Source organism: Nuphar pumila, chromosome 3 (assembly GCF_984573655.1).
Source record: "Nuphar pumila chromosome 3, dmNupPumi1.hap1.1, whole genome shotgun sequence".
NCBI classification, from domain to species: domain Eukaryota; kingdom Viridiplantae; phylum Streptophyta; class Magnoliopsida; order Nymphaeales; family Nymphaeaceae; genus Nuphar; species Nuphar pumila.
Window position 1 is genome coordinate 33,962,308 of NC_143251.1, and position 24,654 is coordinate 33,986,961.

The following is a 24,654-nucleotide window of genomic DNA, read 5'->3' on the forward strand; positions in this document are numbered from 1 at the left end:
TATCTATTGTAAATTTAAATATTACCTTATATAAATTTGAATATTATAGGTGAATTTAAATGTCACATATTAATTGTGTCTACTATAAATTTGAATATTACTCGATGTGAATTTGAATTTTATAGGTGAATTGTATATTTGCTGAATTATAAATTTGAATGTTACATATAACTTTGCACACTATGGCTAAAGAGAATCAACTTCGCACAAAGAGGTACGTGAACAATGACCAAGATTTGCAAGGCCAGAGAAAGTTTGCAAAAAAGTTTTGCAAACAATGACCAATATTTGCAAAACATGACATTCGTGACTTTCACAACAAAAAATATGATTTTTGTCCTAAATATGTGATTTTTATTCTAAATATGTAATTTTGTCCTAAACATGTGATTTTCTTCTTAAATATGCAAATTTCATCCTAAATATGCAATTTTGTCTTAAATATGAGATTTTCTTCCTAAATATATGATTTTCTCCTAAATATGTGATTTTACTTTTAAATATGTGAATTTCATCCTAAATATACAATTTTGTCCCAAATATGTGATTTTCTCCTATATATGTGAATTTCATCTTAAATATATTATTTTTCTCCTAAATATGCAATTTTTCTTCTAAATATATGAATTTTATTCTAAATATGTGATTTTGTCTTAAATATGTGATTTTTTCTAAATATATGGATTTCATCCTAAATATGCAATTTTGTCCTAAACATGTGAATTTTATCCTAAATATGCTAATTTCTTACATTTTTCACATGTCCTTGTTACATAACATTAAATCTGAAATGAAGTTAAAAATACAAAATTTATAAAACTTTTGTCTATTTGAAGAACATTTAGAGCTTACAAAATATAATTTACAGAACATCAAATATTTAAAGAACATCCAAAATTTAAAATCATAATTTACAAAATAATTCTATCAAACTTACATCCAATGTTTGACAATTCTGACAAATTTACAATAGTAATCAATGCATACTCTCCAGAATTGTCCACAACTTAGATTTTGATATCTTGTGATCCGACACTTCATTGTCTGATGTCTCATCATCCCCTGCCTTTGTTTGGTCTTTGGTCATTTTGTGTTATATTGCGGTTCTTTTTTGGTTTTTTGCTTCCTCATCCTTCTCTTTGATAATATCTAAATATGTGTTCTTCCTCATTTGTTTATAGAATTTGATCATAAGCTTCTTATAGTTTGTTGCATCATTTTAAAAAAAAAGTTATTAGCAAATAACTAATTATATCTTGCATCCAAAAAATACAACAAAATAGGACATATAAATATATATCTGCGTTAAGTTTGATTTTGTGATTTTGTCCAAGTATTGCATGTATAATAGGACAATTATACCATAATCATATATGTAATAATCATATACCAAGTTAAGAACATATACGTGTATGAATTGAGTTAACAAATATGTGCAAAGCAATTAGTCATTCTCTTGTTGAGGAATATCCTCCATGGAACAGTTCATCCATTTGGTGTAACAGTTATAGCCAAACTGCACTAAAAAAATCAACCTGCAACACAACATTAAACCTACTGAGTATAAGAGAGCAATATGCACATTCAATGTTATCGTATTATTTCTTTGATGTTCTTATTTGCATTAGTTGTGGACCCCATGGAATTGTATAACCTGAACATTCACATTCATTTCCCAAATAACCCAGTGTTGGTTGCCTCAATTGACGAAAATTAAGATCTGCAACATAAATCGAGTTCAAGGTCATGCATATGAAAATTTATGTTTTGTAAGTATGCAAAGTTGTCCAACATATACCTTGTCAGATTCAAAGAAATGATACAATAATTTGTCGATTTTCAAGCATTCATGAGCCTCATCTTGTATCTCTTTAGTTTCAACCATTTGTTGTGAACAATTAATGTTTATTAGTTAGTTTTTATTAGTCAATGAAAAACAACAAAAACATCTCTTTTGAGACTCACAAAGAAATATGGAGTAAGGTAAATTGTCCTTGGCAGTTTCGCTCCTGTTGTCATGTTCTGATTGTCGCTTAGGGTCTTTCTATGAATCTTACTACATGCTATACAATCAAAATATATGATACATTCATGTTAGATTCAAATAAGTCTATATACAAACGTAACAAAGAAATAAATAAACGAATGTGTATACCTAACACATATGTCATTTATTAACATTGGAGCAATTCATTAAAAAATAATAGACAAATATAAAGAAACAATTCATTAAATAGCTCTTAACAAATATACATTTTGCAAAGCATATGTAATCAAACATATTGGTATTCGTTATTCTGCTTGTTGTGGCTAACCTCACCACAGTAACTACACTTATGTCCTAACATTCTTGTGTTTTGTTTTTTGTCTCTTCACCTTAGGTTGCCATGCTTTACGAACTACTTTTGATAGATAGATAAAAATAAGCAGCGATGAAGCAATGTATGAGATATTATCTGCTAATAAAAGGAATGGATATGCATCATATACATGTCAATACGATTAACTATGAAAAACTTGTTGCAACAATCCTCTGTTAGCTTCCCCTTATACAAAATACATGTGATTGCATGTTTGCATAGAATCCTGCTAACCTACCACTCTTCATAATAACATAACTTCTTCTCAAGATCAACATTGTAACTGTAAAATAGATTGTGGGTTTCATACCGATATCATTGACAATGCACTACTTACATATGTAGTTATTGTCTTTCTCTTCAGTTTTTATAGCTTTTTTTTTACCTAAGATACTACAATGCCTGACATTTTTTACCTAATATTATTTCTTTTCTCAAAAAGCTTCATCCGCATAAAACAAAGCCTTTCAATAAGAGGAATTAGGGGCGTGTTTCATATGGAGATAAATCAATGAATTGAAGCTCTTTGCTATATTAGACATTAAGCATCCATATATTTTTGCTGAAAAGTGACTGTTAGCCTAATGTCTTGATTTCATGTCAGTGGCAACAAAATAATATGTGACTAAGTCTTGCTCTCAGATTTTTTGAAGAAAATAAGTGCATTGTTGTATTGTGGTTGCTCGAGCTTCACTCTACTAAAATACATTGAGTGATGCACTAAATTTCTTAGAAAAGTTCACTGCCAAGTGTTTCATGCAATATTCAACATGACATGTAAGTCATGTAGGGACAATATACTTTAGACCTTTATGTTTATCTGAGATAAGTGTAAACTGTAATCTTTCTTTATATTCATTAAAGACAGTGAACTCTTTCTTCACATGCTCCAAAAAACACGCCCATGAATCTTTTGACTATCTATCCATAACTACAAATGTTATGGACCGACAACAATATACCCATATATCTTTCTTTTAAAAATGTGTAATCTATATAAAAATTAGAGGGCATCCTTTTAAAAACCTATTGATGCATAGAAGAAAGGATAAAAATATGTACTTAAATTGATCTTTCTGGTCAGTTTGAATGTACCCTAGTGATGATTCAAATAGGAAGGAAGCATCCTGAAGGACTCTTCAAATGAACCATATAGTGCTTCCCTTGTCTGTTTTTATCCATGTCATGTTTATTTGTAAGTAAGCTCCACTTTTTTTTCACAATTGATGTCATTCATGATTTTTTTTTTAAATCATCTTCAAGTTATTGTGCATGTGTTTGTGAATAATACTTGAAATTCACTTAAAATTTAATTTTTCACTACAAGGTTACCCAATGATCCACCATATGTATGCTCTCTTTCATACTTTTTCACTTGAAAGAACATTGTTTTGTTTATCTTAGTTCTTATATATTTTACCTTTTACCCAAATTTTTCTTAATTTATTTTGATCAGTCTCGATTGGGTCTTTACAACCATCAAATTCATTGGTCGAAACAGTCCTGCAGACAGAGGAGAAAATATGTGCTATATTGCAATGGACGTTTCAACCTCAAAACTATTTCAAACAAAAGAAACAAGATTCTAAATTCAAGCCCTGGATGTGTAGAATACTCCAATATTTTTATTTTTATTTATTGGTTTTATTTTTTCAGAGATATCAATTTTTTTTTAAAACAGGTAAGGATAAAAAATTGATGACAGAATAACCAAGATTCAAACTCATTCAAGATCAATGGAGCAAGAATAAGATTCAAGGTAAAAATCTATACAATCACGATTTTATAGATCTGTTTTAAAGTATGATATTGAATTAAAAATACTTTCAAAATCTTTTTCAAACCGATTCCAGATCTGATCCACCATGGATCAGCCAGTAGAATCAGCATGCACAGTTTATGCGTTTGCATTCGATCTATGTTATGCGTAGGATGAATCCTACTTGAAACATATTTTCGAAACCACCAACACCATCGTCTCATATCCTAGCATCTTAGAGCAGGTTCAATGGCTACTAGAAAAGCTTTAAGAAAGAAGAAGGAAGATGAAAAATTCTAATGAGAATAGAAGAGGAAGAGAGAACTAACCTTGTTAATCCTCCTCATGAGGGCCTCTATTTATAGATGGGCTTAGGCAAGAGTCTCATCTTTAATATAAGAGGTTAATATCTATTAATGTTATTTATTAATAAAACAAATAAATAAATTATGGGTCCTAATTGATTAGATTTCAAAATTACTTAAGCTATAAAAGAAAAGTCAGGACTTCTTACAATGGCTTAGGCTCTAGTGACATGGTAACCTTCTGGGAGGCCTATGGACCCAAAGACTCAACAAAATTTAACATTTAAATAGTCAATTCGATAGTCCTTGAAATATAGATCATCGTAGTGGTCTTATATTTAATCATATGCATATGTATTGGCAAGAAAATTTAGTCGATGCTGAAAAAATATTGATTTTCAATCTACAATACTTTAGTCGATGATAAATTGCTCAAATCAACACCAATTTGGGCATGTAGATAGTTGATTTCAATGCCCTCAAAATGAAAAACGTGAAGTTCAACTCTAATTTAATAGGTTAGTCACCAATCAGTCGAAATTTTTTTGAAAACAATAATGATGTTATTCAGAGCTTTCGACCTTGTGGGTCCAATCCAATGAGATTAGATAAAAAAAATCTTGCGTTATATCCAATTCAATTAATCTCTAATTAGATTCAAATGCCATTGATTATATCTTACCTAATTGAGTTTGATCCAAATATCATTAGTTAAATCCACTACCTAATTTAATGTTCAAATCCATATTAAATTCTTATGCATGGCTAAATTTTTATTTCAATTACTGACTCAATTCAATTTATAACTTTAATATCAAATTGAAAATCAGATAAATTCCTAATTTCATCAATATAATATATAAATAATGATTTAATAATTATCAAAAAATCTCAGATATTACATGAACTTTCTATGATCCTCAAGAAGTTCGCAAATTAGGTACTAACTTTGCAAATCATGTCATTGCGAATATACTTGTTTGTAGATATTTGTATGAGCATTAATTGCAAATTTTCTTCATTTATATAAAAACTTATTTTTGCACCTGAGGGTCCTTTTCACATAAACTAGGATTTTTTGGTCTCCAATTGACGGTGATTCATTAGTGGCACTTCATCAACAAAAAATAAAAAATTGGGGCATTTTTCTGATATGCACATTTTAAAGGTTGAACCTGCTGTTTTTTTTAAATAACAGTTTGAATCAATTGTTTTTTTAAAAAATTGGCATGAGTTAGATATATTATGGAAGAATTGTATGGTTTATGAGTTATCTTTACATGTTTAATAGCCTTTTCTATTTTTTCTATGATTAAATCATTTGTGTGTGAGTATCCATACAATTATATGTTGTGTATCTTGTACTATAAACATGATTAGGGAATACTCTTTGTTTCTTTTGGTTGGTTTCTTAACGGTTTATGTTTTTTATAGGCTATTCTATTTGCTCTTTTGTATTTTATAATATTTTCTTAATAGCCTATATCATGTCTCTATTGTGTGCATGTTTATCTATATTTTCCATGTTATTATTGTAGAAAATTTTGAATTTGTTTAATATGGTGACTGCCAATACTAACTTGAAGGGGGATACACCCATGACATTTGATATTGTTAGAATACATGGGCAAAGGAAGAAAAATTATGTACTTGGTTATATAGTTCATATCATGAAGTATAAAGTAGGCTTGACACATGGGTAGAGAGGGAGCCTACTTTGTGGACAAAAGTATGGATGTCCGACAATTTTCACAGAAAATATAGCATCGATAAATTGAGACCCAGTCTTTTATGCTCAAACTTGCAGTAGCTAACACCTTTAAAGCAGTGCAAACAACAACAAACATTTCAAGTGTGCTCCAAATCTAAGGATGAATGTAAAAACTATTAACGAGTATGTGGCTACATTGATGTCTCCCATCCCAGAAGCATCTAAGGAGGGGGAGGGGAAGAGGGACTCAGTGGTTAATACATTTTACCCATTTGGCTGATTCTGAGGTTGTTGCTAACCTCAATCTCTAGATAGAGAAAGTTGGAGACACGGTCACTAGTAGTGGTAGTTTCAAGATAGGGAGGATGTGAATCCTAAGGTTGAGGTTAATATGGAGGGTCATCAAGAAGTGGAGGTGAGTGAAGGTCTTTAGAAAGTGAAGGTGAGTGAGGGTCTCAAAGAAGTGGAGGTGAGTGAGGGTCCTTAGGAAGTAGAGGTGGGTGGATCGGATGTTCAACCAAAAGTTGAGGTTGCAGTGGAGAGTGCACAGTATTGAATGCAGTGGGGAACAAGGTCCAGTGCCCCGATGAGGGGGTTGCAACGTGAAACAACTTTTAGTGCTTGTGAATGTGTACTTTTTTATTTGTTATTTTATATATACATGTTTATAAGTTGTTTGTAATCATTGACAATTTTATATTTAATAAATAGTTAAATTGTCATATATATATATATATATATATATATTGCACTTCAATCTTTAAAATATTATACCTGTGTGTGTAATTAAATGATTAATTTGACTAATTTTATCAAAATTAATTATGATTATAGGATCTGCAGTTTCAAGATTTAGAGGATCCAACAAGATGCATGCATTGGTTCTACTAGTTCCAAACACACGAGTGGTTCATAAAACTAATGGAGGATCCAAAGGACTGGTTGGATCAAATGCATTTTTGAAAATTTTTAGAGATCACATCATAAAACATTAGTCACAATCTTTTAGTGGTCATTGTGCAGTTCTGAAATTCGGTAACCAACACATTCTAGTTCATAGATATTGAGATGACCATCACATTGACGAATGTGACATAAATAATCAGATTTAAGTGTCATGGGGAGCCAGTAAGTGCACATCAGTGAGAAGATTTCAAGTGCATTTGTGACGTTTATCTATAAACGGATGATAATGCATTAGAAGGTGAAAGGCTGAAGTTATCATGGTTGAGAAACCACTATACCCCAGTAGGGCAAGGAGAATGAAGGGGAAGCTAGTTTGTGTTAGAGGTAAGGGCAGTGCTAGGTTAGACATAGAGGTGGGAGCATTCTTGCTCTACTTCTTTGGCATATGGGTATTCATCGATACTGGTGGGAAGAAGATCAACTCATGCATTCAATTGTTGCAAGACTTGGATTGCATCAATGAATATGCATAAGGAGTAGCCTCACTTTCATATCTATATGAAAGTTTGAGTAGCGTGAGGCATGAAGGAAGAAACACCCTATTCCTTGGGGTGAACTTCCGCCTGATAGGGCTTGCAACCCCCGAGTGCCTGTAGGTAATTTTCCAATATTCCTAGGCAGATTTTGGATCATAGATTCAAGTTGGTTAGGGTTCTCAGAACCCTAGGCCAATTCAACGACCGGATTCCAAGGAGTATCCGTAGAATCCTTTCGTTAAATCATTATCTGGTATCTATTAACAAACATGTTAGTTTTGTTGGAGGCATTTATTCCTTTATTTTTCTCAAATATTATTTATATTGATGTAAATCAATATTAATCCTTACATTAATCTTTGCAGGTTTGGATATGAGAGCACATATCCATTGTAAGGCCCTTGAGACTTGACCATTGTCTTGAATTTTTATGTGTTTCAATTTGGAGTTAGTCACATAACGAACACAATGGTTATGATCGAAGTGCATTGGGTTCTCTCATGAGAAAGGACCATTGCATTGCATCATTGTGTGGGATGACTAGGGCACATGTAAGTATTCATCAAACAATGTCCTACAATTTTTATAAATAATACGATATAAAACTAACCATAAATAAAACTTTGGTATGTATGTAACGTGGTGCCCCTACAAAAACGCGGAGGAGGACCACTCAGATGTTGTTGTGCAAGCGAAGGACATCACAAGTGGGGACATTTGGTTTTACAACATGAATGAAGTAGTATGTCAAATGGCCAGCCAAGTGGTCCAAGAGTTTGGTTTTGTTCAACAACTAGTCTTGTGCATAATGAAAGACCAGATGATGGATTACCTCATGCTCTTTCTCTTCAAACTTAAAGTCATCCATGGTATATGTCTACGATGATGAGAATGTCGTTGTTGTCAACCTCCAGTTTGCAAGTAGTCCTTTTGCAAAGAGAGCCATTAAGGAAAAAGAACTTGGGGCAAGGTGTTTAAAGCATATAAGGACTAGAAGTGCACCAAATGACCAGTTTGCTCTTGTACTAGATAAAAATCGCTAAAAGAGTTGCTTCAAGTGAAAGAGTCCATTATACAGACTCAAGCTAACCTTATCACAAATAAGGATCAGGTCATCAGGACCTACGAGCACGCCTGATATATACACAACAATGACTTCAGCCTTTATTGTCTCTCTCTCTTTCTCTCTATCTATATATATATATATATATATATATATATATAAGTGATTCATTGTAAATTTGATCAATTTTTTGATATTTTTTAAATTATTGATGTTCTTTTAATATTTGATGTTTTGTACATTATGTTTTGTAAGTTCTGGATGCCCTGCACATTACATTTTGAAAGTTTTAGATGTTTTGTACATTATTAATTGTAAGTTTTGATTATTCTTTAAATTGGTTTATATGTTTAACTTCATTCCAAGTTTAATTTGAATTTAGTGGGTGAACTTGAATATAATAGGTGAATTATGTAAAATGTTATAAACTTGAATTGAACAAGTAAATTTGAAAGTAACAGGTGAATTATGTAAATGTTATAATACCCATAAAATTTCTAACATTTATTTAAATAAATAAAGATGAAATTTATATGCATTTATGGTCTAAATTTGATTCTTAATTAATCTTGAATTAATATTGAAATTAATCTGATACTCTTGTTTAAATTAATGATTCAATTTAATGTGAATTTTGAATGTAATTTGAATTTAGTATTTAATTATGAATTGAATTCATTTAGGACTTTATTGGGAATTTAATTAGGATTTTTCTTAGAAATAAAGCATAATTTAAAATTAATTTCATGTTAAATTGAATATGGATTTAATTGAGCATAAATTTGAATTTAGATTTAATTTGAAGTGAATTTGGATTGGATACAAAATCTAAAATTAAAATTGGATCAAGATAGGATTTTAGATCCAAAATAGAAATTTTAGAGAATTTAATTAATTACTTTAATTAAATATATGAAAACCAAGCCCAAGGGTTTGGGACATCCCCACCTTCCTTGCTTAACTAAAGGGATAATAAAAAAAAGTTGAAAGATCCTAATTGTAAACAGGCTTAGTTATTGGACTAATCTTAAATATATATTTTTTTGTTTGGTTTCAAAGCAAGTATTGAAATCTCATATGGAGTAGTAGTATGGCAATTGTGGTGGGACGTTCCCTACCATGCCATATTGGGTATATAAAAAAAATAAGTAAATAAAATACTAAAGAAAGGAAAAGGAAAGTAGAAAAGAAAATGAAATAAGAAGAAAACACAAACAGGAAAAGAGAAAAAAATCAAGATTGGATGCCAATTGGAATCCAATCAAAACAGGTAAGTTAGAGGCCTTATCTTATGCATTGGAGTGGCTCAAGAGGGGCTATAAAAACCCCTCTCATGCCCCCCCCCCCCCCCCCCCACCTTTCCTAAATGCATGTTATTATCTCTCTGTCTCTTGTCTCAAATATTCCTCTTCTTCTTGTCTCCTTCCTTCTCCAATAAGGGGTTGGTCCAACAGCCATTGTAGTTAAAGCTTTAAGGTGTTGCTTTCAAATTCAAAGATGGGAGATGAAGGGTTTGATGGTTTGAAACTACTTACGAGGTAGGTGCATAAATCGCATAAACGTGGGTTGATCCAAACACATGAGTTATGCATATGATTGATTTTCAGATCTGAGCCAATATGGATCAGACCTTGAAACATCTTTAAAATGAGGATTTTCACTTTTGAAAAATCATTTTTTGTGAATCCATGTCACCATGGGATATTTTAGAAAAAACGGTTTTGTAAAAACTAGATTTTTAAGTCTCTAAACAAAAATAAGTTTATAGAGGCTTAGGTTTTATTTTTTTTGATAGATCTTGATTAATTTCAGCATATCTAATGTATGAAAATTAGATTAGCATGATGCAAGCATGAGTTCTAAATTCTGGAATTTATTTATGCCAAGATCTATGTTAATTCATGTAAAACCATTTTGGAGAGGGATTTAAGCAAAATTGGATTAAGTTGGATTAACATGAGCATGATTAGTTAGTTTAATTCATGTTAATATGGTTAATCATTATGTTAGGACATCTATAATACCACGATTTGATGTATTGATTGGGTTTTATGTGATTAATGGATATATACAAGTTTATTTGAATAAATCTATGAATGAAATATGATTTATGAATGATTGATATTGAAATTCTAATATTGTTTAGCACAAAAAAGCCTAAATATTTATTGTAATGTACTGTAAATATGTTTAGAACATCTATAATCATGGCTGATCAAGTTTTGATATCATCCTTGATCTTGGTTAATGAATATGTTATGAGTTTGAAATCTCTATTATTTTATTTTTGTTTTTAACCTGAGCAGTTTCAAAAAAAAATTATATCTCTCAGAATATGAATCCAATAAATACAACTAAAAATACTGAGATGATCTACGCATCCGAGGCTCAAGTTTAGAATCTTGTTTTATTTTGTCTGAGTCAGTTTGAGGGCAAAATGACTATTGCAACACAACACAGTTTTCTTGTCTTGTTGGCAGGACTGTTTCGACCAGTTGTTTTAAAAAACTCTAGAAAATTATTCAAAATGACTCAAAATAAATTGTAAAAAATTCTGGGTAGAAGCCAAAACATAATAGAAGACTCTGTAAAAAGGATTTTTGTCAAAAGTGTTTATAGTAAATCTTAAGTTGAGAATTTTTTTTGTAGGTTACAAAATATATCCTATAATTTTTTTGGACAAAGGTTTGTTACAAAATTTTCATGGATTTATGGAGAACAAGTTTGGGGATGAAATTTTGGTGGTTTGTTCCTAACATGTTAGGGAAACTGTAATTAAAGTTTGGAGACCATTTTCTATAATTTTTGATGATTTTTTTAAAATCAGGTAAACAGGGATCCAAAATTTCCAAATTACATATGTTAATGCCTAATCATTTATCTATATTTCTAAGCATGATGAGTAATGGCTAAGACATGATTTGTGATATTTTATGCATGCTAACTGAATGTGCTTCATGTTGAATCATGTATGTTAAAAAGTCGTATGTCATATATGAGAATATGCATCATGCATCATGAGGCATGATCTTAAGATAGAATGGACATGTGATTTTGATAAATTAGCATAATCATGAATGAAATTATACACGCAGTCTTTATATAAGTATGTAAATTGGTGTATGAATGATGATAATAAATTTGTGGTATACACATAAACATGGCTTGTGAGTTAGCCTAGGTTCGATGAAACATATAAGTACTTCTTGAGCACTAATGAAAGAAGACTTAAAAGGAGACACACATAATTGCATCAAGGAGGTCATGCTCCAAGTTACCCAGAGATGGGGTTTGTACTATAAACAATTTAAATGGATTAAGAAATGACCTAGTGTTATAAAGGCACCCCGAGTGGAGCTTGGGCTAGGGAGCTTGTGTGCTAAGAGTACTTGAAATTACTTTATGAGCTTAATGATAAATAATACCTAATGACTCGTTCACAGCCAAGACCACCATAGAGAGGGTAGTGGAACACTTGGAGAGCTAGGCATCTCTGTTGCTCCCTAGTGGTCGGTCATAGGTTGCTAGACTATCATATGGCCTACGTGGTATGTAATGAATCTCTTCATAGTAGGAATCAATTGTATATGAACACTGGGAATTCTCCCAGTCATGGACCGCTCCAGTGAGAAACACCAACAGAGTCGGCAAATTCTTCTAATCAATTGGGCTAATGAATTACATGGCATAAAAGATTCTCCATTGGATTGGTTGAATTGAAGTTAGAAACTCTGAGTGTGTACACTTCAGGGTGAGAAAAGATAAACAAAATATTAAGTATTGAATCACTGGCATTACTACAATTTATGTATGATTGTAGGGTTTATTATGAATTATTTGTTTACCTTTGAAATTATGTAGACTAGGATAATTGTCATGAATATTGATTGTAAGCATGTTTGATTGTGCATATGTGAATTGGGCTTAAATTGATATTCTATGTTGCATGTTTTAGTTGATTGTCGGAAGATGTACCAATGTTTATCTGTTGTGTTTAGGTTATATTCATGTTTATGTTGTTTGGTGTATCCTACTGGAGTTGTGGATTAATGTCCCATACTTCAACACTTTTTAGATAGTGCGTGAACTAGTGTAATGACGGGTTGCTCGGCAGCGTCAGACAAATCATCATCATTCTCTTTCCCAGGGGTTTCAACTTTATTTTGGATATTTTTTATATTAAGTTAGATTTTTTTAGATGTAAACTCTGAATTTATTTGAATATTGGTTTGTATTAGTTTCATTAATTAAGTTCTCTAAATCTAGTGGTGTATGTAGTTGTGTTATTATAACCCGCCCAAAGTTTGTTTTGGTTTTCAAATCTATTACTCTACTGTGTTTGAAAAAAAAAATCTTCAAAATTTTTAATAAAATTTTGGAGTGTTACAGCTTTGGTATCAAAGCCTAGGGAAGAACTTAATGATGCCTAACACGTCCATCTATCCAACATCATTTTGCGTGTATTCTAGTGTTATAATAATAATAATAATTTCTGAATTGTTTTAAGGTTGTGTTAAAAAAATTTGTAATCGGGAACCTAGAAACTTGCTAAGGACATTATACGATGGGTTTTGGTTAGACACTCACTCTAGTTCCTTCTTATTTTCTTTAAATGGCTTGGTCAAATAGGTGGAATGACATTATGGATACCCTGAACAACCTTGTCGAGGTTATGGGACAACAGAAAGAAGTCATGCAGGCTATGGGAGCTAACCTGTAGCAGGTAGCTCAGACAGGAAGGTTGTTGGGAGTGGTGGCATGTCTTATAAGAAGTTTATAGACATGGCCTCACCTACTTTCTTGGGGAAGATGCACCTCGAGGTAGTTGAGAACTAGATTAGGGAGATCGAGTAGATCTTTCATGTTCTCAAGGTCTAAAAAGACTGAAAGGTTGACTTTGGGATATAGCAGCTTACTGAGCATGCAGGAAAGTGGTGAGAGACCACTCATATTGTCCGGTTTTAGGACAAATCAGTGACATGGGCGCAACTCTTAGAGGTATTTGATGTTGCATACTTCTCAAAGCATGCGAGGGACAAGAAGATGCAGGGGTTCCTCAACTTAAACCAAATTGAGACTATTGTGGAGTATATCACGAGGTTCTACAATTTGGAGAAATTTTGCCCCAATCTGTATACAGAAGACCAGGATCAAACCATGAAGTTTGCCCGTAAATTGAAGTTGGGTTTGAGGACCAAGGTCTACACACATGGGTCAGGATCACTAGACGAGACCATTTAGGTGGCCACACTCCTGGATGATGATAGGGAAGAGGGACAAAAGTTCCAAGGGAAGCCATCTGGGCAGTCCTCAGATGGAAAGAAGAAGCAGTTTGGTGGAAAGAGGTTTATACCACCTGCCAAGAAAGGAAAGCAACAATATCAAAATCAAAGAGCATCGTGCCCCAAGTGTCACCATTTTCATTAGGGGAAACTGTGTCCTCTTGACATAGGTGCATGCCTTTGGTGTAGATAGATGGGTCACTTTGCCAGGGAGTGCCCCAAGAAGAAGTCCAATGGAGATAATCGGAAAGCAGGAGGTCAGCCTCAATAGTAGTAGCAACAATGGCAAAAAAAATTTATGGGTAGTGTCTATGCTACCACGATAGATGAGTTATAACAGAATACAGACGTCATTGAAGGTACCATCCTTATCGCCGGATATAATGCTAGAGTGTTATTCAACACAGAAGCAACACATTCTTTTGGTACTACACATTTTGCTTCTATGTTAAATCTACCTTCTGTTATTTTGGGGTTATACTTCAGAGATAGTTATACCATCGAGCGATAGGACTATCGCTCATAATTATTTGTCTAAGGTAGATGTATTGATTGTAAGGAAGAACCTATTTGCCAACCTGATTATTCTGGATATGATAGGTTATCATGTAATTTTGGAGATGGATTGGTTACATGAGCATTATGCTTGTATGGAGTATTATAGGAGGCAAATATATTTTGTTCACCCAAAATTGTCTGTATTCGAATATGAAGTGAGTAAACCAATGGAGAAGGCGAAGTTGCTATCAACAGTAAAGGTTCAACACATGGTTAGGTGTGGTTATGAGGCCTTCTTTGCTAGTATTTCATTGGTGGAGCCCAAACCGAACCCATTAGAGGATGTAGAGGTCGTGAAGGAGTTTGCATATATTTTTTTAGGAGCTATCTTGATTACCCAATGTGCGGGAAATAGACTTTTCTATAGAGTTGGTGCCTGAAATGACCCCAATCTCAAAAGCTCCATATAGGATGGCGTCAACTGAGCTCGATGAGCTCAAGAAGCAGTTACATGAATTGACAGACAAAGGTTTTATTCAACCAAGTGTGTCTCTATGGGGAGCACCGGTATTATTTGTAAAAAAGAAGGATGGTTCCATATAGTTATGCATCAATTATAGGATGTTGAACCAAGCCACGATCAAGAACAAATACCCTTTGTCGCGAATCAAGGATTTATTTGATAAACTACAAAAGGCTAAGGTAAATCCTAATTTGAATTTTTGAGATTTGACCTTTTAAGTTTATATCTTAAATGATAGGAAGAATTATTAAAATAAAGATTTTAACATGATTTGTTGATTGTTTAGGGTATTTTTCAAGATTAATCTGAGATCGGGAATCACCAGGTCAGGATTAGGGATGAAGACATCCCTAAGACAGCATTCAGGACCTAATACGAATATTCTGAGTTCATGGTTATGCCTTTCGGACTTACAAATTCCCCAACAATATTCATGGATCTCATGAATGGGATATTCAAACTGTATTTGGACATGTTCATGATTATTTTTATCAATGATATTTTGATCTATTCAAAGAGTGAGGACGGGCACAAAGATCACTTGAGGATCGTTCTAGAAATCCTTAAAGAACATCAGTTATATGTGAAGCTCTCTAAGTGCGAGATCTGACTCTATCGGGTGATGTTTTTGAGTCATGTCATCTCTAAGGATGGGGTTTCAGTGAATCCTTCTAAGGTGAGTGAATTTCTTATGAATCTTGGGATGAATTTCTGAAATTTCTCAGATTCTAATAGGTAAATTTTGGTATTCTAATAGGTGGATGCGGTTCTAAAGTGGGAACAACCCAAGACTATCAATGACATTAGGAGTTTCTTCAGATTGATAGGGTATTATAGATGCTTTATCTCAAATTTTTCATGAATCGCCCTACCGATGATGAAGATTTTTCAGAAGGGAGTGAAATTTGTATGGGATGCCAACTACAAGGAGAGCTTTCAAACATTGAAAGAGAAGCTTACGACTGCTCATGTGTTGACATTATCGTCTAGGCAAGGTGGTTTTATTGCATACACGGATACCTCAGTTACTAGTCTAGGGTGTATTTTGATGCAACATGGGAAAGTCATTGCTTATGCATCTCGTTAACTGAAGGTTCATTAGAGAAACTACCGTACTCATGACCTAAAATTAGCAGCACGGGTCTTTGCCTTGAAGATTTAGATGTATTACTTATATGGTGAGTAATTTGGGGTTTATATAGATCATAAGAGCCTTAAGTATTTGTTTGTGCAAAAAGATTTAAACATAAGGCGAAGAAGATGACTCACATTCATAAAGGATTATGAGTTCACAATCGCTTACCACTCAAGAAAGGTGAACGTCGTAGCAGACTCTCTTAGCTGTAAGGCAGGAGGAGTTTTGGTGAGCTTGTAGAATTTGACAAAGAATCTCATTGAGTGGAGACCTTTTGGATCCAAAGATGGTAAAATCAGATTAGCCAGTATGACGGTGATGATTGAGATCATGGAGCGGATCATAGAAAAGAAGAAAGATTATCCCAAGTTCACTTAGATGGTAGCGGCTTGTTAGGAGGATGAGTCGGCTTTACATCTGCAAGAATGTAAGACCTACAATTTTAATAAAAAATAAGAGGTATGTTTACATAATTTCATTGTATTGACCAAGAATGTGAAACAAAAGGATTTCGGAGAGCCAATTATACTTAGGACATATATATCCTTATGGATATATGCTCAAAACATTCAGGGAGCCTTATCGCACTCATTTGGCAAAATGAGAGAATTTTGTAGAGCCATTCTACTTCATCTTGTCGAGATAAAGAGAATGACGCTCACTTTTTTTTGCAAAATATATCAATGAAACTCCGAAAATGTGCAGACCCCATATAAATATCCCACACAAAAATATCTTGTGGGCCCCACATAAATATCTCATGAAAATATCTAGGTGGTCCCCACAAAAGACATACTAGCCCTTATCCAAGAAGGTAGGGATAAAATAGAAAGAAGGGGCATATTTATCCCTTGGGGTGGAGCCCACACCCAAGGCCTATAAATAAGACCCCCACCCTCCCTTTTAGAAATTGTCACCCTCTCTCTAGTTTTCTCTCTCTCTCTTCCTTCTCTCTCTTGGTTCTAGCCTGAATCAAGCCCACTAGAGGTGAGCTTGGACTTGCTTGACCTAGTTTGAGCCTACTTGGGTTAAGCCTACTTGACCTACCAGGTTAGCTTTTCTTTCTCTTCTTTTATTTTTGGTCTTAGCCTGGGTAAAGCTCACTTGACCTAGACTGAGCTCACTTAAGATGAGCTTGGACCTACCTGACCTAGACTGAGCTCACTTGAGTCAAGAGCACTTGACCTTGATCACTTGACTTTCTCGATCTCTTTTTTGACTAGGTCTAACCCATCTAACCTTGACTAATCCACTTGAGGTAGGCTTGAACCCAGTTGAACCTAAATTAGGTCTGATTTGTTTTTGACCTATACCTTCGTTTCTTCGTGCTGATGAGTTCTACACGAGACGCTCTTAGTTGTAATCATATCAGACATAAGGACATGCCTAGGAGCGCCTCTATGCTTGCATTGAGCCACTTCTACCTCATTTTTTGTACGGTTGCATGTCACATTCTCTATTTCAAGTTAGTTTGTTGAAATAGTTGTCGTACACAGTAGAAATTTTCTTATTGTATACCTTTTTAAAATAATATCGGATCTTAGTCCTTAGTTCACGCTATCTAAAACACCATAAGCTTGCTTTGGTATTCACGCTTGTATTCTTGTAACTATTTCTTAATATTTATGGTGAATTATATACCATAGGGTCTTAGTCCTTGGTTTACGCCCTCTATGCCACCGTAACCTTGCTTCGATGTTCATGCGCATATCTTAGCGATTACTTTCTTATTTTCTATACATATGTAAAAAAATGTGTGTGTGTGTGTGTATATATATATATATATATATATGTTGCTTTACACATTTTACTTAGATCGATGAGTGGTTTCATTCATCGGGACCTACTTACGTACTTTACTTAGCCTGATGCATGGTTTCATTCACCAAACCGTGCTCACATACTTTACTTAGCCCAATGCGCAGTTTCATTCATAAGGTTCTATTTATGCATTTTACTTTTCTGTCATGCTATTATGTGCACAGGCTTTTTCTTTATGTCATTTACTTTGTTGTCGCACTGTTATGTACACAAAATTATGCTTTTAATAAATATAATTACGCTATAATAAGTATATAAATGATGACTGATCCATATCACCCAAAGCTATTTAAAATTCTTGTTTCGTTTAGAATATTGTTTGGCAAAGAAACACCTATTGGAAAGGTTTTGGATTTGCACAAAACCACATTTATGTAAACATCTAAGTCACCAGCGTAAGGCCTAGGTTTTCGATAAACCATGGGAGATGTAACGTACGCACAATAGTGCATATCTATCCAAAAATGAATGTACTGATTTTTTCGTTAAACATGAGAGATGCTACCAAAATTTTTGGTAAAATACCCACCTAAGCTAGTATGGATGGCACAATGATGCCCTCATTGTTGGAGCCCTATGAGGATGGCTCATTTCATTTTTTGCCTTCAAGGGCATCATACTCGTAAGGACTGTTATACCAAAGTAGCTATTGCACCTTGTTAGGCCAATGCTCGTTGTGGTTAAATAGGTCCGAGCAGTCAATCAAAAGGGATCCTTGATTATGCATGATTCTGTAAACTATTGTCCAAGAATAATACTCGTAAGCGCCATTGTTTCAGAATTGGTTATTCACCCGCAAGGGGTGAAGTGCTCATGAATATCGTAGATGTCAAGAATGATATTTGCATGCATATAAACAAAACATAATGGTAATCCCTAGCCACACAAAAATCTGCCCGTGCTTTAAAAAACTGATTGGGATTGGGTTTATATTTTCTTTGTGCAGAATGCACTGGATTGCCTATGTGACACTCAACGTTCTAATATCAAAGATTATGTCATCGAACCTCTTTAGGATTTATGCTCATTGAGGCAGACGATGATGATACCACCTTGAGTGACATATTTTATCGAATGAACCAAAGAGTTTGGGCAGTCTCCAAGTCATTTAGAGGTTAGGAAGTTGGGTTATCCCTAAGACCTAGGGGTTGACCCTACTACTGTAGTAGTAGGATCCATCCTATTGGGCCTAGCAAGATTTATCTTGACAAATAACTATCATCCCATTATGGACAAAGACACTTAGTCTTCTGGAAACACAAAAATATATAGCATAATAAACACTCAGACAATTTTGTTTGTTGTCGAAGTTAAATTTTCCTGCATACTATGGGGTGAACTCATAATTATCGAAACAATGCATTAGTTATAGATACACTGAATGAATGAATGAATGAATGTACGTTAGTGCTACTCATGCATCACCTTATGTAAGGTATAAATCTCGGTACATTGTTGGACCGATCACGCGAAGGACCCAAATTATATCTTCATGGCTAAGTTATGCTCAAAGAGCTCCTGCTTCGATCCATAGGATACCTATATGCTAAGTCATAGAGACTTGAGCTACGATGTTTTGAACTACAACCCTAAAGTGACTTTTATGTCTTCAAACATATTATACTTGTTAGAATTAAAATGTTTTTTACCAAACTAGGAATGACTCTAATCCCATTTTATGAGGGATATAAATACTAAACCTGTAGTGTGATTTGCAGAGCAGGGTGGTATCAAGATCTAGGGTTTCTCTAGACTTTGTTAGACATTTCATATACAAACTCAGTTTATCTATTGTTGCTTTACTAAGCAGTACTGTTTGTAATAAATAACTCATTTTGGTTTGCTTAAATGAAATATTTTGGTGGACAATGAGTGATTGACTACATACTTGTGACTTGCCCGACATCTTCTAAAATTGATGACTAACTATCATCTATTTTCGTAGCTAAAGTCTTTTTTAAAGTTTGCTGCAAAGAAAAAAAAATCATGAAATTTAAACAAATTTTTGTTTTGAAAACCTAGGGTGTTACAAAGAACATGAAAGTATCTTGTACAAGTAGAGATTATGGGTTCCTAGCGGCCCTTAGTAGTACTAAAATGTTTAAGGACTTGCATAGTAGTTACTGGTAGAGCAAGATGAAGCGAGACGTAGAAAATTATGTTTCAAGATGCTTAATTTGCCAGATTAAGATAGAACATCAGAGACTTGGCATATTGAGATTTCACATTGAAAATGGGAAGAAATCATGATGAATTTTATAGTTGGCTTACCCAGGACTCGCAGAGGTAATGATGCTATTTGGGTAATTGTTGATAGACTCACTAAATCGACACACTTTCTGCCAATCAGATTTAGTCGATAGTTAGAAAGTCTAGCGGATTTGTATATCATGGAGATCGTATGACTACATGGAGTACCTCTATCAATCATATTTGATCGAGATCCATGATTTACATCGAAGTTCTATTGTCAATTGCAGAAAACTTTAGAGACTCAGTTGAAGTTTAATATGGCCTTTCATCCTCAGACAGATGGTCAGTCTGAGAGGATGATTTAGACTCTGGAGGATATGCTTAGAGCATGTATCTTAGACTAGAAGGGCAATTGGGACAAGCATGTTGTGTTGGCAGAGTTTGCCTACAACAATAATTACCATGTGAGTATTAATATGGCACCCTATGAGGCCTTGTATGGATGATCGTGCAGATCACCGGTCTATTAGGATGAGGTTGGTACACAGACTTTAGACGCCCAGTGGTAATAGATCATTATACTAAGCAGGTGCACAAGATTCATGACAGATTACTGGCAGTTCAGAGTAGGCAGAAGAGCTATGTAGACCGCCATCATTGAGAGCTCACATTCAAGATAGATGATTTCATTTTTGGGCAAGTTTCTCCTATCAAGAGTGTGTTTAGATTTTGCAAGAAAGGAAAATTCAGTCCCAGATATGTTGAATCGTTCAAAGTCCTAGATAGAATAAGTGCAGTAGCTTACCGGGTAGTGTTGCAACCATAGTATGCTTAGATTCATGATGTGTTCCATATCTATATGCTGAGAAAGTATGTACCTGACCCATCTTACGTAATTCAGTACGAGAACATAGAGATACAGGAGCACCTGACCTTGGAAGAACAACCAGTTGAGATCATGGACCGAAAGGAGCAGGTGTTGAGATCAAAGACCATTCCTCTGGTAAAAGTATGTTGGCAATATCATGGTATAGATGAATGTACGTGGGAACACGAGTATGCTATGCAAAAGAAATACTCCCATTTGTTTGAGTAGTATTTATACCAAATTTTGAGGATGAAATTCTTTTTAAGCATGGAAGGATGTAATACCCTTAAAATTTCTAGCATTTATTTAAATAAATAAAGATAAAATTTATGTGCATTTATGGTCTAAATTTGATTCTATATTAATCTTGAATTAATATTGAAATTAATCTGATACTCTTGTTTAAATTAATGATTCAGTTTGAGGTGAATTTGGAATGTAATTTTAATTTAGTATTTAATTATGAATTGAAATAATTTAAGACTTTATTGGGAATTAATTAGGATTTTTCTTGGAATTTGAGCATAACTTGAAGTTAATTTCACGTTAAATTGAATGTGGATTTAATTGAACATAAATTTGAATTTAGATTTAATTTAAAGTGAATTTGGAGTTAGAAAATTTTTGGATTTGGATTGGATATATAATCTAAACTCAAAATTGGATCAAGATAGGATTTTAGATCCAAAATAGAAATTTTAGAGAATTTAATTAATTACTTTAATTAAATATATGGAAACCAAGTCCAAGGGGGTGAGACGTCCCCACCTTTCTTGTTTAAGGAAAAGGATAATAAAAAAATGTCAAAAGTTCTTAATTGTAAATAGGCTTAGTTATTGGACTAATCTTCAATTTTTTTTTGTTTGGTTTCAAAGCAAGTGTTGAAATCCCATATGGAGTAGTAGTATGGCAAAGGTGGTGGGACGTCCCCTACCTTACCATATTGGGCATATAAAAAAAATAAGTAAATAAAATACTAAAGAAAGGAAAAGGAAAGTAGAAAAGAAAATGAAATAAGAAGAAAACACAAAAAGGAAAAGAAAAAAAATCAAGATTGGATGCCAATTGGAATCCAATCAAAATAGGTAAGTTAGAGGCCTTACCTTATGCATTGGAGTGGCTCAAGAGGGGCTATAGAAACCCCTCTTATGCCCCCCCCCCCTTTCCTAAATGCTTGTTATTGTCTCTCTTCTCAAATCTTCTTCTTCTTCTTCTTCTTCTTGTCTCCTTCTTCAAGGAGTTGGTCTAGCATCCATTGTAGTTGAAGCTTGAAGGTGTTGCTTTTGAATTCGAAGCTGGGAGACGAAGGGTTTGCCAGTTCAGAACTACTTATGAGGTAGGTGCATTAATCGCGTAAACGTGGGTTATTTCAAACACATGAGTTATGCATTTGATTGATTTCCATATCTGATTCAATATGGGTTAGACCTTAAAACATCTTTAAAATAAGGATTTTTACTTTTGAAAAACCATTTTTTGTGAATCTATTTCACCATGGGATTTTTTAGAAATAACGGTTTTATAAAAACTAGATTTTTAAGTCTCTAAACAAAAATCATTTTGTAGAGGCTTAGGTTTTATTTTCTTTTGATAGATCTTGATTAATTTCAGCATATCTAATGTATGAAAATTAGATTAGTATAGTGCAAGCATAAGTTATAAATTATGGAATTTATTTATATCTAGATATATGTTAATTCATGTAAAACCGTTTTGTAGAGGGATTTATGCAAAATCGGTTTGGAGTTTTTATGTTTTATGATTAAGTTAAATTAACATGAGCATGATTAGTTAGTTTAATTCATGTTAGTATGGTTAATCATCATGTTAGGACATCTGTAAAACCATAATTTGATGTATTGATTGGGTTTCATGTGATTAATGGATAGATACAAGTTTCTTTGAATAAATCCATGACAATGAATATGTGGTATGCATATAAACATGGCTCATGAGTGAGCTTGGGTTTGATGGAACCCACAAGTGCTTGTTGAGCACCAATGAAAGAAAATACTTAAAAAGACACATACATAATTCCCTCAAGGAGACCGTACTCCAACTTACCTAGAGATGGGGTTTATACTATGAGCAGTTTGAATGGGTTAAGAAATGACCTAGTGTTATAAAGGCATCCCCAAGTGGAGCTTGGGCTAAGGAGCATGTGTGCTAAGAGCACTTGAAATTACTTTATGAGCTTAATGATAAATAACACCTAATAATCCATTCAAACCTAGGACCACCTTGGAGAGGTTAGTGGTACACTAGACCGATCAACTGTGTATTGCTTTGGAGAGTTAGGCATCTTCGTTGGTTTCCAGTCGTTGGTTATAGGGTGTTGAGCTACCGTGTGGCCTAAGTGGTATGTCACAAATCTCTATAGAGTAGGAATTGATTTTGTGTGAACTACTAGGAGTTCTCCTGGTCATGAACAGTGAGAAACTCCAAAGGAGTTGGCAGATTTTTCTAATTAATGTGGCTAATAAATTATATAGCATAATAGACACCCATTGGATTAGTGAAATTAGAGTTAGGAACCATGAGTGTGTACCCTTCAGGGCGAGAAAAGATAAACAAAATATTAAGTACTGAAATACTAGCATTACTATAGTTTGTACATGATTGTAGGGTTTATTATGAATTATTTATTTATCGTTGAAATTATGTATAGTAGGATAATTGTCATGAATATTGACTGTAAGCATGTTTGGTTGTGAATATGTGAATTGGGTTTAGATTGATATGTTGTGTTGCATGTTTTAGTTGATTGTCTGAATATGTACCAATGCTTATATCTTGTGTTTGGGTTACATTCATGTTTATGTTGTTTGGTGTATCCTAATGAGGTTATAGATTAATGCTCTGTACTTCAACAATTTTCAGATAGTGTGTGAGCTAGTGTGATGGTGGGTTGCTTGGCGGTGTCAGATGAATCATCATCATCATTTTCTTTCCCTGGGGATCCAACTTTATTTTGGATATTTTTTTATATTAAGTTGGATTTTTTAAGACATGTAAACTCTGAATTTATTTGAATACTAGTTTGAACTAGTTTCATTGATTAAGTTCTCTAAATCCAGTAGTGTGTGTAGTTGTGTTACTATAACTCGCCCAAAGTTTGAATAGCTTTTTAAATCTACTATCTGTTGTGTTTGCAAATAAAACAAAATCAATTTTTTTATAAAATTTTGGGGCATTATCGATGCTGTAAATTTGAATTGAGCAGGTAAAACTATTAATTTACGAGGATGAGGAAGTTCACAAAAAAAATGTGAAAAATGACCAAGATTTGTGTGTATAAGAAAAAAAAGATTTGCGAAAAATAACAAATATTTATGAGGATGAGGAAGTCCGCAAAAAATAAATTTTGAACAGTAGGATCAATATTTGTGAGGATGAGGTAGTCCGCAAGAAGATTTGCAAACTTTTTCATTCTCGCAAATATTGGTCATTTTTTGTAAATCTTTTTTTAGACTTCCTCATCTTTGCAAATTCCCTACTGTTAACAAATTATTTTTTATGGACTTCCTTATCCTCCCAAATATTTGTTATTTTTCACAATTTTTTTTGCAAATTTCCTCATCCTCGTAAATCATGGTTATTTTTAGTAAATTTTTTATAGACTGCCTCATCCTCGCATGTAACGCCCCAAAATTTTAACCCAAAAAATATAAATAATTATGTAATTTAATACAAT

General features: G+C 33.5%; 1 protein-coding gene across 1 annotated transcript in view; it reads left to right on the forward strand.

The window, feature by feature from the left end:
• LOC149842539 (transmembrane and coiled-coil domain-containing protein STS1-like) overlaps positions 1 to 23,977 on the forward strand; it is a 158,952-nt gene extending 134,975 nt beyond the window's left edge. Inside the window, exon 16 of the mRNA XM_089999261.1 lies at positions 23,841 to 23,977. The gene's annotated coding sequence lies outside the window, so the exon portion shown is untranslated. The remainder of the gene's footprint in view (positions 1 to 23,840) is intronic.
• Positions 23,978 to 24,654: the final 677 nt, after the last annotated feature.